Genomic DNA, 12,147 nt, shown 5'->3' with positions numbered 1-12,147 from the left:
CCAACCCAATAAATATCAGAGTGAAAGAGACTTGCCCAAGGTCACACAGCTGATTATTATGCTCCCAGGAATCAAAGGACGGCTTGGTTCAGAGTCACAGATGTCTCTCTTATTCTACTGATGTATTTTTTGCTCCATTTTATGGCTGGGAACACAGAGGCTTAGAGAGGGGCGGTTATCTGCCCCATGACATGCTAGTTGGTAAGTGATAAAGTTGAACCCAGCTCTCCTCGTCCTCAGTCTAACTCTCTCCAGGATCCAGAAAAGGGGATTGCTATTGACTGGAAAAAAGGGAGCCATGGCACTTGAAAAGCTCAGGGAAATGTAAATCAAAACCAAAGTGAGATACCACTTCACACTTATTAGGATGGCTACTATCAAAAACAAAACAAAAGGGCTTCCCTGGTGGCACAATGGTTAAGAATCCACCTGCCAATGCAGGGGACACGGGTTCGAGCCCTGGTCTGGGAAGATCCCACATGCCGCGGAGCAACTAGGCCCGTGAGCCACAACTACCGAGCCTGCGCGTCTGGAGCCTGTGCTCCGCAACAAGAGAGGCCGCGATAGTGAGAGGCCCGCGCACCGCGATGAAGAGTGGCCCCCGCTTGCCGCAACTAGAGAAAGCCCTCGCACAGAAACGAAGACCCAACACAGGCAAAAATAAATAAATAAATAAATAAATAAATAAATAAAATTAAAAAAAAAAAAAGAATGAGATAAGAACTACCTGTTGATGTCATCCAAGTATTGGTCCATCATTAATTGAGCCTCTACTATGTGGCAGGCACTGGGCGGGCACACTTTCATTGTTACAGTCCAACTGGAAAATTACTATGACGTTTTCCTGTCATCATAGCGACACAGCTCTGTCCTAATAACTGTCACCAACAAAAATTCTCAGGAGAAGAGTTCTTTCTCTCATGCAAAGCTTCATTACATTTTATCCTCTCAAGTGCCCTTGAGGAAGGGCATTATCATTGTTATTGATCATCCTTTCATCACCATTTTGCAGAGGAGAAAAAAATGAAATTCCAGGAAGTGCTTTGATGTTAAGAAGTGGGTACAACTTTACATAGCACCTCTTCTGAATTGTTTATTGGTATTGAAATGTTCAGAGCAGAACAGGGCTTTATCCCTTGCAAAGCTAAAATGAAGGAACCTTTAACTTATTCATTCATTTATTTATTAATTCATTCATGTATTCGATATACATATATGTTGTGCTTTATATTATCAAGCAACAGGCTCATTATTCATTTACCTAAGTTTATTTTTCCTTCCCTCTTTTCTTCCCTTCCTTCCTTCCCTCCCTCCTTCTTTTCCTCTTTCCTTCCTGTCTCCATCTCTCCCTTCTATCTTTCCTAATCCCAGTATTCTTAATGCCATCTGCTTGTCTTCCAAATACTTCCTTGGAAATGCTCAGATGTGTACCCCAAATCTCTTTTAACCCCACCAGTTGTAAACCCACATAATTTGGATGTCCTCAGAAGCAGACCCTGAGATAAGGATTCAAATGTAAAAATTTATTTGGGAGGGGATCCTAGGAAATACCACTAAGAAGGTGGGAAAGTAAGACAGGGAGGTCAATAAATGATGTATACTCACGTCAGCTTCCCCTGGGGGCAACCGGGTCTCAATCCCACTGGGGGATGGAGTAGGGCACATCTTTCAGAATTATCCCAAGTGAGAAGTGAAGAAGTTGGGACGCTATCCACAACTCCTTACCATCATTGGTTGAGGGCTGCTTCCAGAGGCATCTATCCACTGGCTGTGCAGTCTTGTCCACACATTCTGGCTTGCTTTTTGCACAGGCTGAGTACTTCAGCACTCATAATATAAAAGCTTTCAGGAAGAGAGTCACGGGCGTTGGCCCTAAGCAGGCTTCCATATGTAGCCATGAGTGGTCAGGGGATACAGAAGGCCAGCAGTAGTGCCTGCTACACTCACTAAGGTCTATCTCTAGACACTCTGAAAGTCTGCAAGGAAGTGCAGTGTTCCTGCACATCCTCAGGCTGGTCCAAGCAGCTGTGAGGTCCCTCTGTTCTGGATCTTGCTTTGGATCCCTCTGGTCCACAGACGCTCTGTGTGCTTCCCTGTCCCCTGAACCCCCCTCTCACGTTGTTGGTGTTCCTTGCTGCTAGAGTGAGTTCCTGTGGTTGTCCTGATACCACACCACTCCGTTGGGTCCACCTACCTGTGTCCCTGCTGCATACTTAATGCTCTAGAACAGTTTGGGGCATGGAGTGACTGCTGATCTGCTGCTTCCTCATCCACTCACTCACTTCTCTCTAGTTTGTACCCATCTAATAACCCTGTCCTGTGGTCCTCCCCCATCCCTGTGATTCTAACAGTGGCCAAGCACAGGAGCTATTCCCAGAACCCAGCTTGACTTAGTCATAGTAACCCACCCACTGATTACAGTGATTGGCCCAAGGAATGGACACGTGACCCAACAGCACCAGTCAGAGCTGTTCCTTGGGATTTTATACAGACACCAAGAGGCAAGAGACTTCCATTCACGTTGTGGTTGTGAGTCGGGAGGATGTCAATTTGGAGCTGCCTACAACCATGCTACCTCTCCTTTGTTACATGGAAGACACACATCTGAAGAAGACGAGGATGAGCTGACCCCCAGGGAGAAGCAAAGCGGAAAGAGAAGGAGAGAGATCCTCATATCATTAGTTGAATCCCTGGGTCCATTGTCTGAAACTAGTTCCTGCTTCATCCTTACCAGCAACACAGGCTAGTTGTTCCCACTTTTGCCAAAGCCAATTTGTATTGGGTTTCTTTCCCTTACTGCCAGGAGTACTGACAAGTAGAAACTCGAGGAAAATGCCTTCTTTTTTGTTTTCTCTTAGATGGAATTCCACAAGAGAGATACTTTTTTTTTTAGAAATTCACGTTCTTTTATTTATTTATTTATGACTGTGTTGAGTCTTCGTTTCTGTGCGAGGGCTTTCTCTAGTTGCGGCAAGTGGGGACCGCTCTTCATCGCGGTGCGCGGGCCTCTCACCATCGCGGCCTCTCTTGTTGCGGAGCACAGGCTCCAGACGCGCAGGCTCAGTAATTGTGGCTCACGGGCCCAGTTGCTCCGTGGCATGTGGGATCTTCCCAGACCAGGGCTCGAACCCGTGTCCCCTGCATTGGCAGGCAGATTCTCAACCACTGCGCCACCAGGGAAGCCCAAGAGAGATACTTTGACCCTAGTTATTTAATCATTTCATGTTTACCACCTAGCAGAGTGACGTGGGCTACTAGTGACAATTGACTTTTTAAATTTCTCATTGTGGCTTTGATTTGCATTTCCCTGATGATTAGTGATGTTGAGCCCTTTTTTATATAAATGTTTGCCATTTGTTTGTCTATTCAAGTCTTTTGCCCATTTTTGATTGGGTTATTATTATTAATATTTGCTATTGGGTTAGGCAAGAAAAAGAAATAAAAGGTATTCAAATCAGAAAGAAAAAAGTAAAATTATCTTTGTTTGCAGATGATGTGATCTATGTAGGAAACCCTAACGACTCCACAAATAAGCTAATTAACAAGTTCAGTAAAGTTGCAGGATACAGAATCAGCACAGTAATATAAATCATGAACGCGTTTGCTGTTACTATCATAAAGCCCCAAATAGTATCTTATCATTTTAATTTACATTTAATAATCATTATTGAGAATGAGTGTAATGCTTTGTAATCAGAAATGGAGATGCTATCTTTGTGAAAATCAGAATGTCCCATCTTGAAAAAAAGAGACTCTAAAAATATGCATTAAAAAACCCCAAAATAGGAGGGATAAATTGGCAATTTGGGATTGACATATACACACTACTATATTGAAAATAGGTAACCAACAAGGACCTACTGTATAGCACAGGGAACTCTGCTCAATATTCTTTAATAACCTAAATGGGAAAAGAATTTGAAAAAGAATACATATATGTGTATGTATAACTGAATCACTTTGCTGTACACCTGAAGCTAACACAACATTGTTAATCAACTATTGTCCAATATAAAATAAACTTTTTTTTTTAAATATTTATTTGGTTGCACCAGGTCTTATTTATTTATTTATTTTTATATCTATTTTTGGCTGTGTTGGGTCTTCGTTTCTGTGCGAGGGCTTTCTCCAGTTGTGGCAAGTGGGGGCCACTCTTCATCGCGGTGCGCGGGCCTCTCACTATCGCGGCCTCTCTTGTTGCAGAGCACAGGCTCCAGACGCGCAGGCTCAGTAGCTGTGGCTCACGGGCCCAGTTGCTCCGCGGCATGTGGGATCTTCCCAGACCAGGGCTCGAACCCGTGTCCCCTGCATTGGCAGGCAGATTCTCAACCACTGCGCCACCAGGGAAGCCCAAAAAATAAACTTTTTTAAAGAATAAATTAAAACAAAATTAAAAATTTTTTAAATTAAAAAAGAAAAAACAGAATACACTGGAAGAGGCAGCATGCCAATGATTGATATCTCTGGGTGGTGAGGGATGTGGTCGTTCTTCATGCAACAAGGGGAGTATATAGAATCCGGCAGCTAAGACAAAGCTCAGAGTCAGCTGGTCTGTTTCCCTGCATGGGGGCTGGAGGTCGGGTAGGGACGGCAGGTCAGCCCTGGGCGTGAGAAGTTGGTTCAATCTGTGGGTGGTTCACCCCAACTAAGGAGTTGGCTGTTTCCAGGTCATAATTTTGCAGGTGTGAGAAGTGAAGGGCTAGGCGGAGGAACTGGCCTGTGTGTCTCTGCCTGGTTTAGTGCCTGCGCTGGGCAACGCCACCTCCCTTAGCGGCCGTCCGCTGCCCTGGGTCTGCGCACCCACACGGGGGCAGCCCCACCTGGGTCGAGAAAGCTCCTCTGAAACACGCTCCATAACCCGGTACTGATAAGAGAAGCCTCGCCACCAGCCTGGAGAGTTGTTCTTCTCTGTCCGTGGAGAGCAGGTGGGTGGCACCAAACACCAGACTCTCCCTTCCCAGAATATTCTGGAAGCCTTTTCATGCATCTCCGTCTACGGAAATGAGTTGGGACATCCTTCACACTTATTTAGATGCTGTCTTTTTTTTTTTTTAATTTTAGTCACAAATCACTGAACAATCTAACAGCTGGACATGAGCTCCTATTGCATTCACCTAGCCACGCATCTGGCAGTGAGTTTGGGCATGATCAGTATTCGTCGAATTTTACTGAATTGGTACTAGGACTTAAAGAGACAGCTAAACGAACAGCGATTGCTCTGAGCCCTCCAAATTATCCAAACCCTCCTCCCCCACTTTTTTTTTTTAACCAGGGATGGAACCGGGGCGTCTCGCCACCCCCCAGGGCAGTGGAAGCGTGGAGTCCTAACCACTGGACCGCCAGGGAATTCCCTCCAAACCCTCACAGTGTGGTGAGATTGCTTTCTGAATGCAGTTTCTTCATGTGGGACGGCTATTGAAACGTTTGCTCCATAGATTTGCTGCAAGGATTAATTGGCAAACATATATAAAGTTCCTGGCACGGGGCATGGCCCACATCAGGCACTGGATACATGATAATATTAGTAGCTGCCATTGATTGTTTCCTATTTAAAAAAAATTTTTTTTTATTGAAGTATAGTTGATTTACAATGTTGTGTAAGTTTCAGGTGTACAGCAAAGTGATTCAGTTATAAATACATATATTTTTTTCAGATTCTTTTCCCTTATAGGTTATTACAAAATATTGAGTATAGTTCCCTGTGCTATACGGTAGGTCCTTATTGGTTATGCATTTTATATAGAGCGTTTCCTATTTGCCATGTAATTTACACAATTATCTCAATCCATCCTCACAACAGTCCTTTGTGACAGGTATTATAGTTTTAGCTTCATTGTGTGGAAAAGAAAACAAAGACTCCAAGAGAACAAATCATTTGCTCTGGATCACACAGTGAGCTGGGGCAAAGCCAGGATGACAGAACAGATTTTTATGCATCTTAAAGTTGTAGTAAATAGCATCCGGCTTCCTTCCCCACCATCTGCCCCAGATACCCACTAACCTGAAGCTCCCCTTTGGCCAAAGCAGCAAGCAATAGCTATTGGTCAATTAGAAAACAATCTCTTCCTGAAACTTACTTTTAAAAAGCCTACGTCCTGGCTATGTTTTTTTTTTAAAAAAAGGGTGTTTGCTGTTATGTCCCTGCTCTGTCACCCAGGGGCCCTCACCAATTACATTACTATACAATAAACTCACGCAGAAGTCTCTACGACTTCTTTATTTGAATAACAAAGTGTGGAGCAAAATGAGAGCCACACTCCTCAATTGGCCAGGGGTCCAATGCTGCTGCCTAAAACCAAGTCAGGACTCTGCTCTAGGCTGCTGGCGTTTCCCTTCTTGAAATGTTACTGTCAGGTCCTCGCCAACTTTGCAGAGAGCGTGGTGTCAAAGGCAGGGCTGTGGCCAGCCTGGAGAGACATTTAGCAAAATCATCACAACGAGGCAGAACACCTGGATTTTTCTGAGTTTCAAGAGCCTTCCCTCCTTGTATCCATTCCTCCCAGTTTTTAAATAACCCGATTAGTTTGAACCCTACGAAATTGCCGACTCAAGGGAAAAACTGTTTCTCCACACGACACTTCTGATACCGACTGCGCGGGTTTTCTACACCAAGCAATCCTCCGATTTTCTGAGAACATCAACTGAACATCCTGCAGTTAAATTCAATTCTGACACTAACTACCCGGAGTTAGCACAGACCCCAGAGGCTGGTTAAGGGCTCGGTCCCACAAGATGGCCCCTCACGTCAGATGCCAGTCACAAGTAGTGGGCCCCCGGTAGCCCACACTTCTCTCCAACTCAAACGCAAGTCGGAGGGTCCCCGGACTCCCTCCTCAGGGTGGATAATTTGCTATAAAGGCTCACAGAAATCAGGGAAACACTTTGCTTACTATTACCGGCTTCCTATGAAGTATATTATAAAGGATACAGATGAAGACATCTGGAAGAAGTCTGGAAAGCACCTGAGCGCAGGACCGTCTCTCCCCATGGGGTTAGTCATCCTCCCAGCACTTGGATGCATTCACCAACCGGAAGCTCTCTGAATGCTATGGTTTAGGGTTTTTATGGAGGTTCTATTACATAGACAGAATTGATTAAATCATTGGCCATTGGTGACTAATTCAATCCCCAGCCCCTCTCCTCTCCTTGGACCTCAGGGGTGGAGCTGAAAATTTCAACCTTCTAATTATCCAGTTGGTCCTCTGGCAACCAGCCTCCATCCTGAAGTCATCTCATTAACATAAACTCAGCTATGGTTGAAAGGGACTTGTTATGAGTAAGAAAATAATGCTCCTCTCATCCTTATGACTCAGGAAATTCCAAGGGTTTTAGGAGCTCTGTGCCAGGAACTGGGGAATAGGACCAAACATATATTTCTTATTATATCATCATATCGCACTGACATTTGACATTTTATTTTACCTTGTTTTTTATCTAAAAGTTATATTTTATTTTTTCACAGTTGGAAGGTATCCTGAAGATTTTATCTCATTTTTTTTCATTTGACTGTTTTTAACCTACAAAACTGGCAAGTTTAAATAGAGTTCAATCTAATATTTATATACTAGGTTCATGGGGAGAAAATAAGAGGACTTCCTTCCCTAAACTATTTATTGGGAAGCTTATAAGAGCTGGTGCTGTGTCCAGCATGTCACATGCACCGGCTCATATAATGAATGGGTCACAGAATCAGCCCAATGACCCATAGAGGTTATGCATTATTAAAAGCCCCACTCTCCTGAGGTTCAGAGAGGTTGAGTTTCTCACCCAAGGTCACAGAGCTGTCTAACCTCAGAGACACTGCTCAGAAACACCAAGCAACATTCACTTGTCTCTGCATACGGATATGTCTGTATAGCATCTGGCAAATTTGACTTGGACCTGTTGGGTCTCCTGCTTGTCTGTAAGTCATCTTAAGAGTACAGGTCATGTCTTATTTATCTGTGAATTTCCATACAGCCCCTAACACTTTCGTAGCTGTCCAACTGGTGTCTTATGATAATTCCACGAGGTTGTATTGAGGGTTGTATTGTATTGTGGGACAGAAAACAGGGATGAGTATGAATTTGACGTTGGCTACATACAGTGGTCTGATGTCTGAGCAAAGCTCTAAATGAGGCCCCGTCTCTTGTCTGCTCTCAAAGTACCTGGGTGGAGATTTCTGCCACTTACTGCTAAAGGACAAACTCTCAGAGTCAAGGTTTCCTCATCAGACGGAATAAGGGGCAGGGGATAAGCGTTCCTACCTGGAGGAATTATTGGAAGGAATAGATGAGAATAACATTTAAAAGAGAGCATTAAACAAATACATGCTCTATTTTACTGAGTATTTATCACTATACTATTTATAGAACCTGGGGTGTTTTATGTGCTCACACATATATGTTTGAGAAAGGACTGGATATTTCTGTAAGAAAGTACTTTTTCGTGTCAGATTTATTTTTTCAAAAATGGGTGCTTTTTAACAGACACACGCTATATATAAAATAGGTGAACAATAAGGATTTACTGTAGAGCACAGGGAACTATGTTCAACATCTTGTAATAACCTATAATGGAAAAGAATCTGAAAAAAACATAACTGAATCACTTTGCTGTACACCTGAAACTAACACAATATTGTAAATCAACTATATCTCAATTGAAAAGTGCAGGCTTTTGGTACATTTATTTCACGAATTCATGCAATAAATATTTGAGTGCCTACCACGTGCCAGGCACATAAACACTGAAAATAGAACAATAGACCAAAAGGGCAACTATCCCTGCCCTCACGGAGCCAAAAGTCAAACCCTTGCAAATGTAGGCAAATTACAAACTCACAGCTGTGGCTCTCTAAAATTCGCTTTGAGTTTCCTTCTATTTAGCCTAAAATAGTGCTTTCTAAACACTGTGAAAAGCTGATGAAAAAGCAGCTAAAAGTTGTGAAGGTCATTGCCCCGGAAAAAGCAGAGGGGTGAGAGAGTTGTGGGCAGGGACTGCCTCTCTCCTTTTTTCCATCATGATGCTTGTGGCACTGTTTCTAGCTTTTTAACCTTACGGATATTTACTTTACTAAATTAAAAATATTTTTTTTCTACAAACACTGGAGTAAGGCTGCCTGTTTTCAAATCTCCTATCTGTCACTTTCTAGCTCTGTGATACTGAGAAATTTACTTCATTCCCCCCTTACACTCAGTTTTCTGAATCTTTATTTTTCTTTTAAGTTTTGTTTTGTTTTTGTTTTAGCTGTGCAGCATGCGGGATCTTAGTTCCCCGACCAGGGATCGAACCCACGCGCCCTGCAGTAGAAGCGCTGAGTCTTAACCACTGGACCGCCAGGGAAGTCCCTCTAAATCTTTAAAATGGGGATATATAAGCATCTCTCTGAAAAGAGTCATTGGGCTACTTCCATGCAATAATGTGTGTAAAGTATTTAACATGGTAAGCACCCAGGAAGTATTAGCTTTGGCCCCTGTCCTTCAAGTGCCAGCTGAAGTGTTATTTTCCTGACTTCTCTGCCCACGCCAATCCCAATTCTATACCCCCACCAATATCCTGCTTATATAGTTATTGGTTTAATGTCTGCTTTTCCATTAGACTGAAAACCCTAGGAAAGAAGACATCAGGTCTTTTTTTTTTTTTTAAGGAAAGAGAGAGGATGCTTTCACTCTCCCTTATTTTTATTTTTATTTATTTATTTTATTTATTTATTTATTTTTGGCTGTGTTGGGTCTTCGTTTCTGTGCGAGGGCTTTCTCTAGTTGCGGCAAGCGGGGGCCACTCTTCATCGCGGTGCGCGGGCCTCTCACTATCGTGGCCTCTCTTGTTGCCGAGCACAGGCTCCAGACGCGCAGGCTCAGTAGCTGTGGCTCACGGGCCTAGTTGCTCTGCGGCATGTGGGATCTTCCCAGACCAGGGCCCGAACCCGTGTCCCCTGCATTGGCAGGCAGATTCTCAAGCACTGCGCCACCAAGGAAGCCCGACATCAGGTCTTTTTATGTCCTGCTATATCCTCGAGGCCCAGGAAAGGTGTATCCTTTTCAAGACTGAGATAACTCAGTCTTGAATAGGTGAAATGTGTTCCTAAATGAAACAGATCAGATTCAAAGCTGGAGTGACCCGTCGCCCTGGTTTGCCAGAGATTGAGTTTTCCCATGTGCTGAACTTTTTTTTTCTTTAGCCGCACCACGCAGCTTGCAGGATCTTAGTTCCCCAACCAGGGATCAAACCCGGGCCCCTGTCAGTGAAAGCGTGGAGTCCTAACCACTGGACCTCCAGGGAATTCTCCCCACATGCCAAGCTTTCAATGCTAAAAGCAGTAGAGATCCTTGCAAACTGGGACGAGTTGGTGATCCTCTTTCAAACTGAGGTATGATTTGACTCCTGGGACCAGAACTCAGCGCCTTGCCATTGTCTCGAGATGTTTGTATCCGGAAATTTTTTTAAATGTTGACTTGGCTTAGCCAGAAAATGGGAGGTCTTACTGGATAATGAGGGAGCACATTGAGAAAACAGAAGCAGAGTAGAAAAAGAACAAGAATTCTCCAAGAAACAGGGTAGCCCTGGCTGCTTCTGCGGCCCTAAGCCGGGTTCCAGCCAAAAGGTGTAAGGATGAGACAACTTTTGTGTGGGAAGGGCTTTGACGTTCTCAGAGCCAAGGTTATCAGGAAAGCCAAGTTGGCCCAGCTCTGGTCCTGATGGTTATTTATGACTTCATTGCTAAGATTATGATCCTTGGCAAACACGCGGAGGACCAGGTGTCTTTTTATATTGAAACAGTCTCTGTAGCCCAGATTTGGGGCAGAGGTAAAACAACTCAAACGGTAAAGAGAAGTCTAAAAGAAAAAGGCAAATCAGACACAAACAAAAATCCTAGCAACAGAAAATCCAACCCAAAGGAGAGAACCTCTATTCACATATTGGTGTATATTCTTCCAGAATTCTCTCCTCTCTCTTTCCCTCTCTCTTTCTCTCCCTCTGTCTCTGTCTGTCTGTCTGTCTCTCTCCATGCAAATTTTAACAATCACATAGCATTTCATTGACAAGAAGATGGGTCATCACTCATTTAATTGATCCCCTCTGTTGGATTTTTAGATTGTTTCTAATATTTCTCTGTTACACAGAAAATGCGATGATGACCATTTTTCCATAAAACATTTCCCTTAACTTGAAAAATTATCTCCTTGGGATAACTTACCGGAAGATAAATCGCTGGGTTGCCTGATTGTCTTCTAAGAAAGATTTGTCTCCATTTGTACACCCACTATTGATGCTTGAATATGCTCATTTCTTTATACTTTTAATATCACAGGGTTGTGCAAAAATGTTCTAACCTTTGCCGTTTTAAAGGCAACACGTTCAATCTCTCTGTCGTTCCCGTTTTGGAGGATAAGTTTCTGACTTGTGAGTTCCCCAGAAACTTTGTGGGTGACCAGATGGAATGTATGTGCTCTGTTCATCTCTGCTCTTCTGTTGGTGTATTCTAAATTCAAGAGAGACAGATTTTGTACCTGTTTTATTTTGTGTCACCTCAAGAAAGTCCTCCCCCTTTTGGGGTCTTAATTTGCTCCTCCCCAAAATGAGAAATTGGGACTAGATTATCACTAATGCCCTGTTTTTCTATATGTAGTGGGTTCTCTTCTGAAGTTCATAGCTGGCCATGGGCTAGAAATTGGTTGGGACTGAACTGGAAAGAAGTCTACTTGCATCGTACGTGGGCGGGGTTTATTTGTCAAGACTTTATTGAAATTGATCAGACAAAAAAAGAGAAGACGCATTCCCTCATGTCACTAGGCAGTAGGAGGGGCAGGAAGCAGGTAAGTCTCAGGGAAAATTAACGTCAAAAAATTGATAACTACCATCTCTTTATGCCCATTGGTTTCATACGTTCAGAACAGATTTCAACACACAACTTGTCTGCCAGCTACTTCTATGCTTACACCTCATAACCTCACCATCAGTGAGAGACCAAGACTCACTGTCTCTGGTTCCCAGTTGAAAAATCCTGGGACAAGGCTTTACTTGTTAGCCAAGCTTGTGTCTGGTGCCCAGCAACCACTCATCTGCTCCCCATCTCTACATTTTTGCCATTTCAGGAATGTTATACAAATGGAATCATGTGGCATGCAACCTTTCAAGATGTGCTTTTTTCATTCAGCATAATTC

The sequence above is a fragment of the Balaenoptera borealis genome (assembly GCF_965194805.1).
Source record: "Balaenoptera borealis genome assembly, chromosome: 14".
In the NCBI taxonomy this organism is placed as follows: domain Eukaryota; kingdom Metazoa; phylum Chordata; class Mammalia; order Artiodactyla; family Balaenopteridae; genus Balaenoptera; species Balaenoptera borealis.
The sequence above is the reverse complement of the archived record's forward strand: the minus strand, read 5'-3'. Positions refer to the sequence as shown.